Below are 19,147 nucleotides of genomic sequence, written 5' to 3' on the forward strand. Positions count from 1 at the left end.
ACTTTCTTCTATGGTAATGTTATCCAATTAAACGTTTAACAAGAGAATATTTTCAAATTTGCAAAAATTGTAAAATGTAAATTGCTTGGTCAGACTTGAAATGAATCGTAAAGACTTATGGGGTGAGTTAAAAAATGTGATTTGACCATACAAGAAGTATTTAATGATGGTAATTAGACTTGAGGGGGTATTCATTGGAAATAGCATTGTTCAAAGGGTAACTTGTTTACCTGTTAACCACTTTAGCCCCGGAGGATTTGGCTGCTCAATGACCAGGCCCTATTTTGTGATTTGGCACTGCGTGACTTTAACGGACAATTGCGTGGTTGTGCGACGCTGTACCCAAACGAAATTGACATCCTTTTTTTCCCACAAACAGAGCTTTCTTTTGGTGGTATTTGATCACCTGTGTGATTTTTATTTTTTGCGCTATAAACAAAAAAAGAGGGACAATGTAGAAAAAATAACAATATTTTTCACATTTTTTTATATGAAATTCTCAAAAAAAAATCAAAATTTTTTAACATTTTAGGCCAATTTGTTTTCTGCTACACATTTTTGGTAAAAAAAAATCGCAATAAGCGTATTTTGATTGGTTTGCGCATAAGTTATTGTGTTTACTAACTACGGGAAAGATTTATGTCATTTTTATTGTTTTTTTTTTTTTAACTAGTAATGGCGGCGATCTTCGATTTTTTTTTTTTTTTTTGCGGGACTGCGACATTGGGGCGGACAGATCGGACCCCTAACTGACATTTTTGACACTTTTAGGGGTACCAGTGACATTACAGGCGCCTGAGCGAGCGGCGTACGGATACGTTGCTTTGCCCAGCAGTGGCAGAGTGCCGCTGTATATGTAAGGTGGGCGGGGGTCAAGTGTTTAAACATTATAGTGACTTTAATTGTTTATTTCCAGTAATTACAGGTAAGTTCTTTTCACTTTGATTAACAACAAGATCAAAAGTGTTTGGTCAACCAATCAGAAACCCCTCCAGTTTCAAACACTTGTATTTCGGGTAATGCTTTTAGCTGTTAGGATTCATTCATTTAATTCACACAACATCATTATAGAAGCATAGGTCTAGATTATATAACACACATTGTTTCATGTATGGAAGCTACCTAGACATATATGCTGGATGGTGTAGTGTTTCTATGCTCGCTATGAAAAGAGAAACTGAGTTTTCTGAAGGTGTTTGTGTTTGTTGCATGAATATTCTAAGTACCTTTTCATCTACCCTGTCTGTGCCTCACCTACTCTGAAGTCCAATAAATGTCTTTCTCTGGATGAACCAAGTTGCTGCAGGAAAATGACTTGCCCTAACAAAAATAATTATAACAACAATTATCACTCCTCATCTCTATATCACAACAGACAGCACTGTTGTGGTCTGCAATCTCTGCCTGCAGCATATCAGCCATGGTAAAAGAACCAGCTATTTGGGTATTGCAAGTGTAGCACCATCCTAGATAGGTGCTAGGTAAAGGAATCTAATGCTCCTGCTGTTTATCAGGGGAGCCTGATCTTTAGTTTGGCCTGCTCTCTGTGCTCAGTGTGTATTCAACTGGTCTGAGGGAGTGTCCCCACTGTGTCCAATGGGGAGGCCTGTTGGACAGTGGAGGAAACCCGACCAATGATACACAAGCATTGTGTAACTGTCCCAGTGGGTTGGCACCTGGAGAGGTGCATTATGGAATTGGTGATAAAAGCAGGAAGCGCATGAGACAGGGTGTCTTTTGGCAGGAGCAAAGTCCCAGGAGGAGGTGGACAGCTGTCTCTCCTCCTGTAGGTGTGAGGAAGCTGGTTCAGGCGGTCGGCCTAGTGAACCAGGTGTGTGGAGCTGAGCTTCAGAGGATCCAGAGCGCTGACAAGTGGAGCTGCTGGCAGAGACTGTTGGAAAAAACAGTATTGTAAGTACCAGGAGTTCTGCCTAATGGTCTCCCTAAGAGATGGAACCACTCAAGAGAAGTCAGGGGATCAAGGAGCTAGCTCACACAGGAAGTTTATCGGTAAAGGGGGTGCCATGTAGTTGACCCTGAAGAATGGGAACAAAGGGGGTGCCAGGAAGGGCCCTGAAGAAAGCTCATTCACTTATACTTCACAGCTGAGGGCAAAGTGAAACAGCGGCCTAGCCGTGACTAGGCCACTGCTTACTCAGCGTTACTCAGCATTTTCAAGGCGTCCCAGCCAATTGTGCATAGTGTATAAAGTTGGAGTATCCCACTGATTCCCTTCTCCTATCCAAGTTCCAAATAAAAACACAAAAACCAAAGCTACTGGACTGTTTCCTGACTAAGCTAAAACACTTGAGAAAATGTCAAACTGTCATGTCGTTGCTATGGGTAATCCAGGGGAACCCGTAATCAGCAGCTCCCAAGGGAGTAGTGCTACACATGCATGAGGAAACACATGACTCTGCACCACAGTGTTTGGTGGGAGCAGCACTTTGATGACATAGGTTGTTAGAAGAAGTCTTTAATTCCTCATTCCTCACTTTCTCCCTCTCCACAAAATTCCCCTGCTGCATCTGCTGCAACATCTGTGGCCTTTAGTGACAGGAATAGAAGCCTCAAGGGGATTTTATAGGCTTAGGATACACCTAATCAAGCAGGGTAGAGGGCTATGAGGCAACACTGGGCAGCGTCAAGTAGGCCTGTTTTCAGCTGCATCTTTCCCAAAGCAGGTTTTTTTTTCTGCAGCTTTTGGAGCATAAGACAAAAAATGACCCAAAGTCACCCCTGTGAGCAGCAACTTAGTGCCAACTATTTAAAACTGATTATTTGCAGTTGATCCTATTCCAAATTGTAAAATCAGCCCTTACAGTGGCAGGTACCCAGCCATCATTATTATACCCTGAAGGGAATCCTGCCCTCCACCAGCATGTGAAATGTAATGTATCTCTGTCCCTGGACTTACAGTTGCTGTGAGTGGAAGGGTACAAATGACCACAGAGATGTGGTTCCGTAAACATGAGCAGGGATGTTGCATATCCTTCATGCTCAATTTGTGGGTGACTGGAAAGGATGCAGGACAGGGCACATTGCTGGAGCTGGTGGTGCTGCCATGTGTCTTGTCTGATGGTCACAGCGCAGTCACCCATAGTTCCTCCCCCTCAATGGCCTCATCCTTTGACTCGTTGGAACCAGCATTTCCCCCACACCATGCATCCAATAACATATACCAAGTCACAGGCTAAACACTGCCATGTTGTGTTGCAGATTGAACACCTGGGGGAAAAAAGCCAAACTGAGAAAGAGCTAAATGAAAAGGTTGAAAAGTACTTGGAGGAATATCAGAAGAGTGTGATGGATGAAAGTAAACACAGAGAGAGCTGGACCAATGCCCTTTCACAGAAGGGGTGGGTAATAAAGTGTTAAGTGTAAAATTAAAGTCCATGTGTTGAGAAGTCCATAGGATGTAGGAATACTCCTCGTATAGTGGGATCCCAGGAACACTCTGTGAGTGAGAAGCGACTCTATGGACAGACATAGGGAGAAAACAGAAGCGCAAATCTGAGTGTAGTAATAAAATATAAATGGTTTAATAAAAGGTAAACAACTCACAAGGTAAAAGGTGATTTTGCACATATCAAGCAGTGAACCTCACTGCATAACACCCATCCGGATCACTGTAGTCTGTGCGATCCTCAGTCATGGCCACGCTGGTGTATTCCAGAGCTCCAAGGCTGGTTAAGAGACACAGGACAGACAGCCAAGACGTCATCAGGAGGAGAGCAGGAGGCATGGCAGCTGCGGGCCATGTTGGAGCCATATTTGATGTGGTTATATAGGGTCAGCAGAGCAGGCGGACAACAAGGCCCAGTACGCCATCATCGCCCTTCCCAAAAATACACAGAGCCAGGCCAGCATACAATACAACTGCTTATGATAAAACAAATAATATGTTTGTACATATAATTGTATACTTACACAAAGACATATTATGATTAATGACCTACTAATATTATAGAGCTAGACTATTTCCCCCAATATCTCTATCTTAAAGTGGATGTAAACCCCATTCATGAAATTTGACCTAGGCACATATATCTGTAGTGTTTACTTTTCTCTCCCCAAAGCCCTAAGTCCTGTGTCTTTCTGCTGCTCCGTTCCTCTGTTATCAGCATGATAACTTCTGGCAAGTTTTCCAGCACAGGAGATAAAAGTAGCTGGAAATATGTGTCGGGTTGGTTGCAAAGAGATAGATTAGCAGAGAGCTGGTTTATTCACAGCACAGCTCTGCGTGTTTCTTCCTTCCTCTGCCTATGTGGAGAGGGGGGTGTGTGCCTTTCCCCCAATTAGCTGTCACACAGTGTATGCCAGGACTGGTTGTAAAGCCTAAACATTTTTTACCTTAATACACACCCCCCCTTTTTACTTACCTGAGCCCTCCTTCGATCCAACGCCATAGACCTCTGCAGCTCTTCTCTCCCCTCACTTCCGGGGGGCGGAGCCGAGTACCACTGTCTGTGTCAATGGACGCAGCAGCTGGGCTTGTGTGCGAGCATACATGAGTGGCCCATGGAAAACTGCTTCCCCTTGGGGCACTGGACGGAGGAGGTTTTCAACCTCTCCGTGCAATTCCATTTCCAATTTCAATTCCAGGGCGGTGGAAAGATATAAGTAAATACTACAGATACATGTGCCCAGGTAACATTTTATGAATCGGTTTACATCAACTTTAAGGTACTATCCTGGTGCTGACCAATTTTTACCAAACCATGCCTAAGAGCTAGAGCTCTGATAATTAAAAAAAAAACTAGGTATATGGGGATACAGCAAGAGGTTGCAGTGCACGTGGGTTGAGGATGTATTGTGCTTTGGATGTTTAGTGTTTTTACAGTTATTGAAAAGGATGCACTGATGTACTGGGAAAAAGGCAGCTCTTGAATGGACTGTCAGCAACTATTGCCTGATGCTCTGGAATCACTGAAGCTAAAAGTTATAATTTGAAACCAAAAGAGAAACATTTGAAACATCTATATTAATTTTAATTGTAAGCTTTCCTGAAAATAACAGCTGGTGATATAAGGTCTTAGTCTGAGCTCTTCTAAAACAAAACTATAAGTTGCTGTGCTGGTTCACATTGTCCAGTCATATTCCACTATTGACACCATTTAAAAAAGGCCTGAAAAAAAAATGCAGCCAGCAGCATTTAGGAAACATGCAGCTTGTTATCACAGTAGTGCATGTAAACCGGAACAGGCTGTAAGAGGCTACAGGACATCAACAGAATTACAATGTAACAAAGGGTTGAAAAAACAGAAAATTGTCTATCAAATACTTACTGTAATTTTCCTTTCTATATCGTAGTATCGTAGAAGTATCGGCGCTTACCCCAAGATGAATATTTGGTTGAAGAGGGTTATATACCAATTTTCAATAAACTATTTTAGAAAACAGTACAATATAATATCCTCTATGTGAAATCAATTGTTACCTTTAAAGTCCCACATCAAACAAGGGGGTTTTCTTCAAAAAGGAAAATTAAGTTTCCAATGTTGATTCTGTTGCCGAAGCAACCACAACTACTGTAGCGTACCTATGGAGGGGCGGTGCATAAGCTATTGATAAACATAGTGGACCAAATACTGTCTCATTTTACCAATCGATCATATAAAGCTCAGCTATCTCGACTGAACCTAGAGTGTTTTCCTTAAAGACACGTGTCATGGAAAATTAAACTCAATTTGATTCTTATGTTTATGTAGCCCTGTAGAGTTACACAGGCTGTATTATCTGAAATGCCCAGTAGATGGCAGATGGACTCAGTATGCTGTTAATTAAACATTGAGCATTGATCACAGGACTTGGCTTTTTCAGTCACATGATTGTGGCATCATCACAGTGTGACCAGGAAGTGGTGTGTGAGGAAAGACTGAGGGAGATAGACACCAGCTCTGGATTTCTTATTATCCTTCTGCTCAGGATTTTCACCTATTAATGTCCTGGGAGGACTTCCTGCACAGCTCTGAGGAAGGAGGTCATGGAAGACTTCTAGAAGTTACCACATGCTCAGCCAGAGACAGGACATGTGACTAGCTGTGAAAGACTGCTGCACAGAGATAGAACCCTGCTGAGAGAACTTGCTTCACCCAAGACCACACCAGCTGAGAGAGGGACCTGCTTTCAAAGACACGCACTGAGTCCAGACGTCTGGTGAATCCAGTGAGAGGAGACTGCAGTGGACTGACCTGGTTAATTGCGTTTCTGAGGGTAAGCCAAGCCTCTCCCTGTATCACCACAGGGCACCTGTCTCCTCACTCTCAGTAAAGACTCTGAGGTCCAGAGTGGACATTGCACTCAGGCTGCTTCAGTGACCCTGCGGAGCAGGACTTATAAGGGCCCCAACTCTCCTTGTGCACCAACGGCCATTAGGGTGAAGATAAGGGGGTGGGACGCAGGTGTGCTAGTGGGTGGGTGAGGAAAATACACATTGCATTATTATCTGTGTTACTCTATTGTATTTTCCCATGTATGTTGGTTCATTTGCTACTTACTATATAAAGTTAGTTCCAGTTAGGCTGTGTCAGTCTCATTGCACCAAGTATGTTCCCAGTGGGACCCCACATCCCTACCCCGGATGCCCCACTGGGTGGAGGCACTGCCGCAGACATGTACCCCAGCTCCCAGATAGCGGAGGCTCAGGATCCGCCTGTCAGGCATAGTGAGTTAACTAGGTTTAGGGACCCCAAAGACACTAGGGGGTGTCCTCAAAACCCCGTTACATTTATATAGAAAAATATTGTACAAAAGTATAATGATGAGATTTGGTCTGAATATACTAGCGGGGGGATTTTCCACATTTTGCCTAAAAGGGGAGGAACTATTCATACTTGGCTCTAGCTTAGATCTGAGAATACAGGATACACTCCAAAGGAGGAATATAGCGGGGTGCGGGGTGTCAGGTATGTGGTGGGTCTTGGTGGGCTGGAGTTGTGAGTTGGGGAGAAATTTCTTGGCTGCTTCCAGGGGAGAGGTAGTCGCAGGCGCCTATTGAATATAAGAGTATATGTATTTTATATGCATATTTTTCAATCTGTATAAAACTTACACTATGTTGTACTCTTTCAGAAGTAGAACCAAAATCCCTGACGAAGATCTGTATGTTATTAATCACACATTTATCGAAACGCGTTGGTTTATGTACCACTCCTATAAGTAGCACCATGTTTGTTTTGTTTTTATTTTTGTAATGTAACTGATGAGCCATTTTGTGTATGGCCATAAATGTTGTACTATCATGTTGAATATAGAAAGATGAATATTTGGTTGAAGAGGGTTATATACCAATTTTCAATAAACTATTTTAGAAAAAAGTACAATATAATATCCTCTTAAACGCCCCAGACTTGTTTACGATGTCTTAACAAAACCTAAATCGTTAGGGGGAATTGGTTTCCCAGATCTTAAAAAATATTACTGGGCTTGCCACATCACAAGACTAATAGACTGGCATATACATAGATCCAATAAAGACTGGATAACATTGGAAGACTCGTTTTCTGCATTACCTCTATATATTGCCCCCTGGATAGATCGCACTCATACACCTACTTCATTAAAAAAGCACCCTTTGATCAACACCACATTGACCTGCTTTAAAGACACATGCAAATATACAAATATATCCTCTATTCCAGGACCGCTATCTCCTCTAAACCTCAACCCTGACTTCACCCCGGGACTGGCCGAGAATTTTCTCATAGACTTAAAAAAAGGCAAATCCATTAGAGTGTATCAATTCTACAACCGCGGAGTTCTTTTAGATAGTACTGCACTTAAATCTGATGATACCTCCCCCCCATTCCATGCTGGATATACTTCCAAATACGCCACTTCCTTTCCACCCTAAACAAAACCGGAGCTCTCTGTAGAGAACTAACACCCTTTGAAAAACTGTGTACCTCAACGTCTCCACAAAGACACCTAATATCTACAGTCTACAATTTGCTCTTCAATACAACCCCTACAGCCTCTGACAAAATATGCACAGCTTGGGAAAATGATCTCCTTATCTCTTTTTCTGACCAACAATGGGAAAACATTTGCACCAACACACATAAAAGCTCTTTAAATGTTTCCCTGCAAGAAAATTGCTATAAGATCTTAACCCGTTGGTACAGAACACCCTTAGTTATTAACAAATTTTACTTAGAAGTTTCCAATGAATGTTGGAGATGTGGTAAAGAACCTGGCACGTTAATTCACCTACTCTGGTCGTGTCCCGTGATTCAACCATTCTGAAAGCAAGTACACAACATAGCATCCTCACTGATCCTCTCACCCATTCCGTTTACTCCGGCACAATTTCTTCTCCACCACTCGGACATGCCCCCACATAGATACCGCAAAAGTCTTCTCCCCTACCTCCTTAATGCAGCCAAGATCTGTATTCCTACTCATTGGAAATCACACACTCCACCGTCCATTAAGGAATGGCTGCTCAGAATTGAGAAAATAGCAAAAATGGAAGAACTAATTTCCATAGCACGAGACACCACTAAAAAATATACACAAATATGGAACGCTTGGACGGTGTATAGTAATTCTGAGGCTTATCTCAATCTCTGTAAAAAAACACAACGAAACACTACACAACCTTCATCTGCCACATAATCTTTACTTCTCTTTCCATATCATTATAGCCCGGACAGAAACAATAACCTTTCCCCCTACTTTAAAGTGAGTTCCTCTCACCCCTAAAAAAGGGCTGAGTGTGAGAGGTGCTCACTTCCCCCCCTTTTTTTTTTTCTTTTTTTTTGTGTCTCTCGCACATCTTTACCCCCACACCCAACCGCCATATCTCTAAACCAACATCTCATACTCAGCTACACCCGCATTGGTTCCCCTTCATTCATCCCTCTGAGGACAGAGACTGGGACCCCCCCTACACCTACCCTACATCCCCCCTTCCCTCCCTCTCTCCTATCCCTTCCTCCAAGTGCCTCCCCTCCTATTGCGATTTTTCCTTTAGTCAATTACGACGCTTCCTCTATGGAGGGAGGGAGATAAGCATCCTACATCCGGCGAAATGTGGGAGGCGAACCCCTCTTTTCCATTCGGGGAACTGCGACATACAGCAGACTATTTTATCCCACTAGAATGAGTCTTGTTAACACCCCCTCTTTTATACCATATCCCTCTTTAATCCAAACCGACAACGAAATTACAACAATCATACTCCTAGCTCCCCTTTGAAATTCTGTATGCCCATCTACCCACTGTTGTTTATGCTCTGCATCACTTGTTCTTGATCCCCTCAAGACTTAAGGGCATTCTTTTGGGTAGACTTATTCCCAATATTTCTCAACTTTCAATGCAAACTAATAAGAACTAGTCTACTTTCTTGAACCGTGTTTTAACATTTATTGTTATTGTTTTTGGATTCATACAGTATTCTTGATGTTAGAATATGATTGTAACCTCATATTACTTGTTAACACAGACGTTACTCTGAATTTGCTGTATGTAAGATTCTTTATATTTTGATTCTCAATAAAGATATTTTGGAAAAAAAATAAAATAATATCCTCTATGTGAAATCAATTGTTACCTTTAAAGTCCCACATCAAACAAGGGGGTTTTCTTCAAAACCTACGTTCAGGGATTATGGTAACACATTACCTTCCAGTTGTCTACATAACTTTCTACTGTAATTTTCCTTTCCTGACCCACCTTTACTCCTACCCTATAGGACCCAACTCCCATAAATCTTTGCTCCCATTCAGCATTCGTGTTCTGTAACTAGCCTACTCAGGAACTAGGAGGGGACTCCTGATGTCATGGAGTCCATCAGGAAAGGAAAATTACGGTAAGTATTTGATAGACAGTTTTCACGACAGACTCCATGGCAGCATACGTTTGGGAAAAAACTCCGCGTACACACCCGGGTAGGCAGATGCTGAACAGAAAAACTTTAACTGACACCGTCAAACGATAGTACTTGTAAACCAAAGTTACCAGAAGATAAAGCAGCTGGCTCAGCACAATAATGGGTCTACAAAGTGTTGATAGAAGACCAGGTGGCTGCCCTGCATATTACTTTAGGGGGGACATGCCTTGAGACTGCCCAAGATGTTGAAACGCTTCGGGTCCAGTGCGCTGTCACCACTTCCAGAGGTGCCAAGCCCTTCACTTTATAGGCCCACTGAATAGCCTGCACAATCCACGCAGCAATTCACCTTGACGTAGCACGCATCCACTTGTTCTTCCCATAACAGAGAACAAATAGGTACTCAGAAAGGGAGCCGTGGCTTCTAGATACTGCTTCAGGGTATTGCCAACATCAAGAGGATGGACTACAGAATTTTCACTTGATCTGAAGGTGGGGAGAACAATCTCCTGGTTCTCATGAAAAATGAAGGTAACCTTGGAGTTTGATCCCAGCATAGGAATAACGACCACTCTGTCCGGGAAGAAGGTTAGAAAAGGCTCCTACGAGCCCAGATCTAGAATCTCGGAAATCCTTTTTACTGATGTGATGGCCACCAGGAGAACTGTTTTGAGAGTAAATTCTTTGATCAAGAGAGGCTTGTCCAAAGAAATTGAGGACCAGCGAAAGATCCCATTTAGGGAATCTCAAAATGGTTTGTGAACTGGGACCATATCCTTTCATAGACTCTATTAGTGCTCTTTCTCCTTGCGTTCAAGAGTGTAGGGATGACCTCTTCTGGGCAACCTAGAGCCTGCAGTCTCCCCCTCTCAAGAACCAGACCTTCAGGTGCATGGATGTGAAAGCATGGTCCAGTCTGGGAGGCAGAGGGATTGGATTTCGGTAACTGAGTAGCGTGAGCAGGGGAAACCAGGGACAGTTGGGTCAGTATGGAATTATCGCTGCTAGTTCAACCACTTCTGTCCTGAGCCTCTGTAGGAACTGAAGAACAACTGGAATCAGAGGGAATGCATAAGCTCTGTGAAACTTCCATTGGTCCGTGAGGGCGTACACCCCCGAGGCCTAGGGATCTCAGAATCTCGAGTAATATCTTAATAGCTTGTTGCTGCATGGGGACGCAAAGAGGTCGACCTCTGAGGAGAACCTCAGGGACAGGACCCACTCAAAAACTACCCTGTGGAGAACCCACTCGTTGTCCAGACGGATTTGAGAGAGAAAGTCCTCCTGCACGTTCTGGACTCTGGAAACATATGCTGCTGATAAGTTGGACAGGTTCTTCTGCTCCCAGGTCATAATTGGCTCCACCTCCTGTAGCAGGGACAGGCTGCAAGCTCCCCCCTGCCTCTTCATGTAGGCCACCGCCGTTGCGTTGTCCAATCTGAGCATCACTGAAGACCCCCACGTCAGCTGATGGAAGGCTTGTAAAGCTTGGTATGCTGTCCAAAGCTCTAGAATATTTGAGACTATCCTGTGGGAATGGGGGACCCACCTGCCTTGTGCCATTTCCAATAGGCAGTGAGTGCCCCAGCCTATACTCCTGGCATCCAACGTTATTGTGATCCATGAGACAGGGACTAGAGAATGGCAATTAAGGAGATTCTCCCGCCAAAGCCACTAGGGAAGGCACCCCTTCATGGCTGGTCTTAGGTAGATGCCCACTTCACCATAGGTGCGGTGGCTACCATAGTCCCGATGACTTTCAGACACGGAGATGAGAGGAAGAGAGAGCAAGAAATATCCTGTCTCAGACCACCATTTTTCCTTTGGGCCGAGAGATGGCGCCTCTTGCTGTGTCAAACTGGGCCCCGAGAAACACGAGGGACTGTGTGGGTTCCAGACAACTCTTCTCCATGTTCAGAATCCACCTGAATTCCTGCAGAGTGGTGATGACTTGATGTGTTCCTGCCTTGAGATAGGAGGAGCAGATCGTCTAAGTAATGATGGAGCAGAACACCTCTGACCCTTATTAAGGCTAGTACCGCCAACAAGACTTTTGAAAATGTGTGAGGCGATGTTAAAAGCCCGAAGGGGAGACAGGTAAACTGTAGATTAGTCTGACCGATGGTGAAGAGGAGGAACTGCTGGAAGGTTCTTGCTACAGGGACATGAAAATAGGCCTCCTTCTGATACTAGCCAGTCTGCTTTCTGGACCCACTGCTGGATAGTTAGTAGTGTCTCCATCTCTCCAACTTCTCTCTCTTGATAAATTGATTTAGATGTGTAAGATCTATGACAGGCCCCCAGGCACCATTCCTTTTCTGTACCATGAAGAGAGGTGATTTGTTTCCTTGCCCTCTCTTGACCTTCAGGAAGGTAACAGGGGTGCCCTGAGCTATCAGGGATTCTATGTAGGACAGAAGCGTCTGCCTTTTCTCTGCCGAAGGTAAGAGGAAAGTGGGAACGAGCCTGAGCCTGGGAGTGATGCTGAAGGTACAGGAATGCCCAGGAATGCCCCAAAGAGACAGCTCTGATGGTCCAAGAGTCCCGGATTGAGGTTGCAATCATGAGGAGTATGAGGTTAGCAGCATCTTTGATTCTCCTCTGTTCCAAGGTCAGGTTCAATACCTGGTGCACTGGAAGGGTTATGATCCTGAGGAGTGTGTCTCACCTAAAGTGCCACAAAGCCCACATTGTTTATGTAGCCAGGTATGGAGGCACCTTTCCTACAGGCTGGTGCTTCATTTAAAGTCCCACCGTGCGATTTGTGTGCGTTTTTTGGTGGATGCAGTCTGATTCGACCCCAGTTTTTTCATACTAAGGGATGGAGACCATAGCATGACCTGCTTGTCTCATGTAAAGTCCCAAATATTTTATGAAATTAGGGATGGAGGCACTGTGCTATACAGGCCAATTGCCTCATATAAAGTCCCGATCCGTGTTTTACACTGCATCCGCCAAGCGGTTGGAGGTGTGTGCTTCTCAGCTTCACAGGAACATTGCTATTAGAGTTTTTGAGATACTAGACCAGTCATGGATGGGGGTGGGTTGGGGGAGGTTTGGGCTGCTCCCTCCCACCTGCCTCCTATCCAGTGGAGACACTCAAATTAAAAGTGTTAGGACTGCAGGTAAAACAGGGTGCCGTGTAGTGGCACTGAAGCTTACACATGCGTTTGCAAATGCGTGTCAACTAAAACCCTGTTCTTTATTTATATCATGAGACAGGTCTACTTGGTTGATGGCAGACTGGAGGGTGAGTACATCAGACTGGGGGCTGGCTGGCTTCCATGCACCTCTCTTAATCCTTTTCAATTAGTTTTTTATGATCCTGAGGAGCACTCCTGGGTTCCCTCCACTGATGTTCATGCTCCCGCCCTTCTCCGAGCTTTCCATTCTCTCTTTTCTCAGGAAACCGTTTTTTGCTCCATGGAGGAGGGGGCTGTTGAGGGGAGGGTACCGTCAAGGTCTTACCTTGCCCTCCTGTTGGCAGCCATCTTGGACATGTGCAGACTGCTGCCTCTTATAAACTCTGATTGCATCATCACTTGCCATCTGCCTGGGTGTTGAACAGTGATGATGCGGCACACCTGACTATATCTATCACCTTATGGGTTGCAGTCCATGTACTTGTGTTTGTGCTCCAAGGTGCATCTCTACTAGCAGTCTTCTGTTTCTCCGTGTATGACCTGGCTTGGTTGACGACTCTCCTGGCTCTACTGGCATCGGCAGACGACCCGGCATTGGCAAAAAACCGGGCATGGGCAAACTACCCGGCAGAATACCCACTTCTGAACTCGACCTAGGCTTGGATGACTACTCGCTTCAGGACTTGACCCTGACTTGTTCCTGCTCTCATTTCCTCACTCTTGCTGTGCATTTTATTGTTGCTTGCTCCAATAAACTGCTTTGTTATACCTGCATCCCCATGTGGTCTGGTTTCCTGGCACCCAGACAGGAGGACTGTCTTGATTTCAAACTTCTCACAAACTCTGTCAGGCTTGTATTTTGCTTCCTGGGGAGGGTCTGTTTCTGATTTAGCAGGCACCTGTCCCGGGGAAGGAATCCCGACCTACCACCAGTGGCTCAGGTTATAGCTTTATCTAGCTTATTACCGAAGAGGGAGGAGCCTCAAATGGAATCCAGCACCACACCTGCTTTGATGCAGGATCAGCTAAGTAGGGTTCAAGCCAGAGGGCACATTTAGCGGTGACAGAGGATAAGTGAGTAAAGGGGGGGAAGTACCACGCTTCAGGGGATATATGTATATGATAATGATACAGGAATTGTGTGAATAAATAAATTAAGGTTGAAATTGACTATAAATAAACAGATAATATATTGGTCTTAATTGATGAACAATAAAATAATTAAATATATAAACCAATGTATATAATAAGATATATAAAGTGCATAAAAGTGATTATGTGATAAATTGTCTAGAAAGTTAATAAATAAATATAAAGTGCACTTGCTGGTCAGTAAATAGATATGCAATGAATTAATACATAAATCTCAAAATAATCATAAAAAGGTGATGATATCTTCATGAAATCCTGGTGATGTAAAAATAAAATGGTGCTTATGGTGTATATATAAAAATTATAAATCTATATTCCAGTGCTGTTAGTGATATGGTAAAGTGCTTCGTGCCAATCTATAAACTATCCCAGCATTTCTTCATTTAAATTAAATCAGGTATAGATTGAAAAAAAACTATATAAGTTTAAAGTCCATTTAAAGTGATCAAGTGTCCAAATAAACAATGATTTTTCTTTAGTGCTACAAACGATAATTCCTTCCACCTGTACACCTGGTGCAGTATAGTGATCTTCTGTGCTCAACACATCTAGGTGTGCTAACTGCTCACCTCAATGCTACTAGCATTGCGCCTTTTAGATTTATATGTTGTGCCTTGCTTCTATATCCTCTCCTCTCTCAAGCTCTCTCAGGCTCAGAGTGCGGTATACACTTTCCAGGATGTGCTCCAGGTATAGCGCTCCGATCCCTCCTTGGATCTCAAAATGATAGGGCCCACATAGTGTAGTATTTTCAAGTATTTTTAATTTTAAAAATAGTAACACTTACAGTTAAAATCACTTTCTACGGTGTAAAAGCCTCGGGACTTCTCTTCCTTGTCCCACAACGTCACTTCCGGTGCTCGGTCTCCCTACGCATTACGTCACGCTACCACGTGACTTCTTCAGGGGATCAGAGGATATCATAACCCGAGCCACAAGGCGGATGATGTCGATGGACACCTCTCCCAAGAAAGTCGATGCCATTTTCAGCTCATGAATGGGGGAGCTTCTGGCCACCTCTTCCGAGACACTCTTAAGAGTCTCATCCACGCTGTCTGTCCATATCTCCATTGCTTTGAACATAGCTGCTAAGCCTAAGGCCGGATTGCAAGCCATGCCTGTCATTAGATAGATTCGTTTAAGATCGGTATCAATCTGTTTTTCCAAAGTGTCCTTAAAATAAACTGTATCCTCCAATGGAAAGGTCACATGCTTGACAAGTCTCATCACAGCCGCATCCACCGGAGGTGGGGACTCCAGGTGTTTCACCTCTTCTTCCTTGAAGGGATAGAGCTTCGACATTTTTGAGAGCATGGAATTTTTCCTTTCCACCTTGCTCCATTCATCCGTAATAACCTCGCTCAACTCTCCCAGGAATGGGAAATTCAGACGATCTTTATTCAGTTGCTTGAAAATGTATCTCTGTTTGAGAGGAGAGACTGCTGGATCTTCCCAGTTTAGGGCTTCTCTTACTGCCCTGACCAGGGGTGGGGGGAACAAGGCTGAAATCAAAACCCAGACTAGGATCTTCTGTCTCACTAAAAGGGGACCTGCGCCTGGACCTTGAAGAGGAATGCCGGTGCTGCAATTTTGAATGGCAATCTTCTTTATGAGCGGTGCAGTGCGGTGCGGTGCGCTGCGGATCAGACCTGGAAGAGCTAAAATAAGAAAAGAGAGACATTACCCCCCCCCCCCACAGACTGTACCCTAAGGTAGAACCCCGTAACAGGTACCTGCTGGGCTGGCCACACGGGCAGGGGGGGCAGTGACGCTTCCATCCCAGGAGACTGGAACTGAACTGCACTGAGGACAAAAACACAGCCAGGTCAGAAAGGGAGAGGGGCCAGAGCACACAGCCCACAGAGCAATATTCCTCTACCCTGAAGCAACACTCCTGGAGCCTGGGAGAGTCCCTGCATAGCCCATGAATATTCCCACAGGCTGCCAGGAGATATCCCCCTTTGAAAACCGCGCTCCTGTGACGTCACTGCTGACGCCACACAGAGGTGCACTGCACATGCATAATTGCTGCCATATTCTTGACACCGCGCATGTGCATCCAAGCCTCGATCTTGGCGACTGGCTGCACATGCGCAGACTGCCGCAAAGCGGCGGCTTGGAACGCCATGGCTGGAAGAGACTAACACCAGGAAAAGAAAAAAACAGGAGAAAATATGACACATAAGCAAACTGCTTCCATGGAAAAGGTACATCTTACTGTAAATACACTGCTTATCTTAAGGGCCAGGCATCAGGGATCACCCTGGACTCAAAGCAAAACATGGCCACCAGCAGCAGTTGGGCTATTTGGTCATACGCCGTTCGCCTGCCAATGGTCAGGCATAGGCTCCTCTTCTGTTTGCCCACTCTGTACCCTGCTAATAGCAAGGGCATAGTGGAGTATAGCGACCTGTCTTCCTGTGATTGCCGCATGCCAGGCCTCAAATCTTGAACTCCGAGGGTAGGAACAAGGCACCCTACAGGTGCTCCGGAGGAGGACAAAAAAAGAACCTGGATGCTGAATGGGAGCAAAGATTTATTGAAGTGGGGTCCTATAGGGTAGGAGTGGGGGCTAAATCCAAAGGAATGCTGCCATGGAGTCTGTCAGGAAAGGTAAAAACCCTTCCCAACTTCCAACACCCCAAAATTCTAAGATATACAGAATTTTCATGGCATTCAGTAAGGGTTTACCTTTAATTTAACAGACCTGCCAATGCCTACACTAACCTCTCCCCCATGCAGTCTGTCAGTAGCAGTGTCCCTTCTTTCCTTATCACAGCTAAAGAACATTTTCAATATGGATGCTACAACCTGCTCCCTTAAAATGAGGAGGTTTGCTTACCCAAAAACTCCCTTATTGACCTTTCTAAGCCAGCTAGCTTAAAATGGGTGTAAGCCTAACAAAAAAAAATCCTGTTCCTTTAAAGCATGAAATACAGTATAGTACAGTGCTTTTGCAGTGTCATTTGTCCCAATACATGTTCTACAATACCTGGTTGATCCTGCCTGTTCCTGTGTTCCCCTATGTGTACTGACCACTGATCCATGATAGCGTGGTCAGATTACATGCCTCCATCATGCTGCTCTCTCCTCAGTGCCTTTACATCCCCCCCTCCCTCCCTGCCTTTCATTTCTGTAGTCATTTCTGTAGTCTGTGCTCCGAGCCAATCTTCTCTCCTCTCTGCCCCTCCCTTCCTGCATCTGTTCCCCTGTGGCTGTAAAGTAACATTTCTTTAATACTTGTATCCAATCTGTTTTAAGAACATATTAAATACAGTGTGTGAGGTCACAGATCCTCCCTCCGCTACTGTAGCTTGCATACATCAGAGCAGAATCTCAGCCTCTCCCACTGTACTCCCTTAGATTGGGAAGAAGAGTGGAGGGAGGACACATGACCACACAGCAGAGCTGGGAAAAGAAGGTATTTAGTATTACTGAAAAAAAAAAATGAACACTGTACTTTATATCTTCTTAAAATAGAGAGGATGCAAGTGATTTATATATGTGACTTTACAATCACTTTAAGTTCAAAGGCCAGGCAATATGTTATGGTTACAAAGAGCAGGGTGAAATTCCTTATTAGCTCACTGGGACCAAGAACCTCAAACATGTAGGGTTTTCCTCAAACCCATGGAGGCAGCAAACCCAGACCTCACCCCTATTTGCCAGCTTAGAGGAAGAACAAATATTGAAAAAAAGGCTGTAGCAGTACCCTAAAGCAGAGGTAAATTGTAAGCATATAAAGCAGATAGGCATTGTTTTTAGGCATCTGCCCTGCAATATATAATTTTTATATTTAGAGTTCACCTTCTGAATGTGATATCCAATCCATATTGCTTATACTGGAAGATTCTTCTGTTTAAATATTATAATAATATATTCTTATCAAGAAAATCCAGCTATAGATTTAATACTAAGAATAGTAGGAGAAGGACCAACATGTTGCTATGCTTGAAAAGTATGAACTATCAAAGACAGAAATGCAATAATACCATGTGTATATATACTGCTAAAACTAAATATGCAAGCAATGATCTCTTTTATGGTTCCTTGCACGTAAAAAAACATTCACTTGACCCAGATATATTGTTGATAGTTATTAAATAGGTTGACCAAATAGCCTTAAAGTGAATCTGTCATTCAAGTGTTTCCATACCCTTTAGAAGAGGTAAGTAACAAAGGCTCACAAACCTCTTTAGCTGCAGTCACTGGGAAGCAAATCATCCTCAAAGTTCACAAAAGAAGCACTGAAGTCATTCAGCAACTCATCCTTCTTACATTCCCAGAGTATCTGCTGTGTGTTTTCAATAGAGATTAGAGGGCTGCAAGGCGAAAGCAGAGTGAGCTGTTGAGAGAATGACCAGGGTGACTTTTAATTTAAAACTTGGAGTATGATTTGCTTTCCAGTGCCTGCAGTTATTATCAAACAATCTTTTTGAAATACCCGGAATATCCAGAGGGAGGATCTCCTTTTGGAAACCAGGTCCTTGGGGTATGAAGACATGTCCAAAGTGGAGTCTCAGCTCATTATATTTCGACTTGTCACTTGTTGTCCTAGAATTTGATCAGATCAAAGGAAATATACGCAAGGAAATATACCCATCCTACAAGCAGATGCAGGCTTGATGGAGGTTTTATCTCAGGGAGTGCATTTCATAGCCAAAAGGGCACCATCATTTGGTAATATTTTATCCTCCTGGGTGGCCCATAGGTGAACATGTGTAATACGTGCTGACCTTGTTGAAGTAGGTGATGTCATCAATGTGTGACTTGTTGTTTGATACTAGCTGTCTATACAGAGCGAGTACCAGGATTTGGCACCTGGCAGGCCCACCGTAAAAAGGAATAAATGGGAATTTGATAGCAGTGAGTTTGGGGTCTATTGTCCAACAACATCTATGCAGCATGCATGTTTCTATGCACACAATGGTAATTATGCACATAAAAATGCACCCACAGTTCTTTCAATTGCCATTTTTTCCCTTGTTTGCATTTTCACATTAATTTGTTAAAAAAA

The sequence above is a fragment of the Pelophylax lessonae genome (genome assembly GCF_965119305.1).
Source record: "Pelophylax lessonae genome assembly, chromosome: 5".
Lineage (NCBI taxonomy): Eukaryota > Metazoa > Chordata > Amphibia > Anura > Ranidae > Pelophylax > Pelophylax lessonae.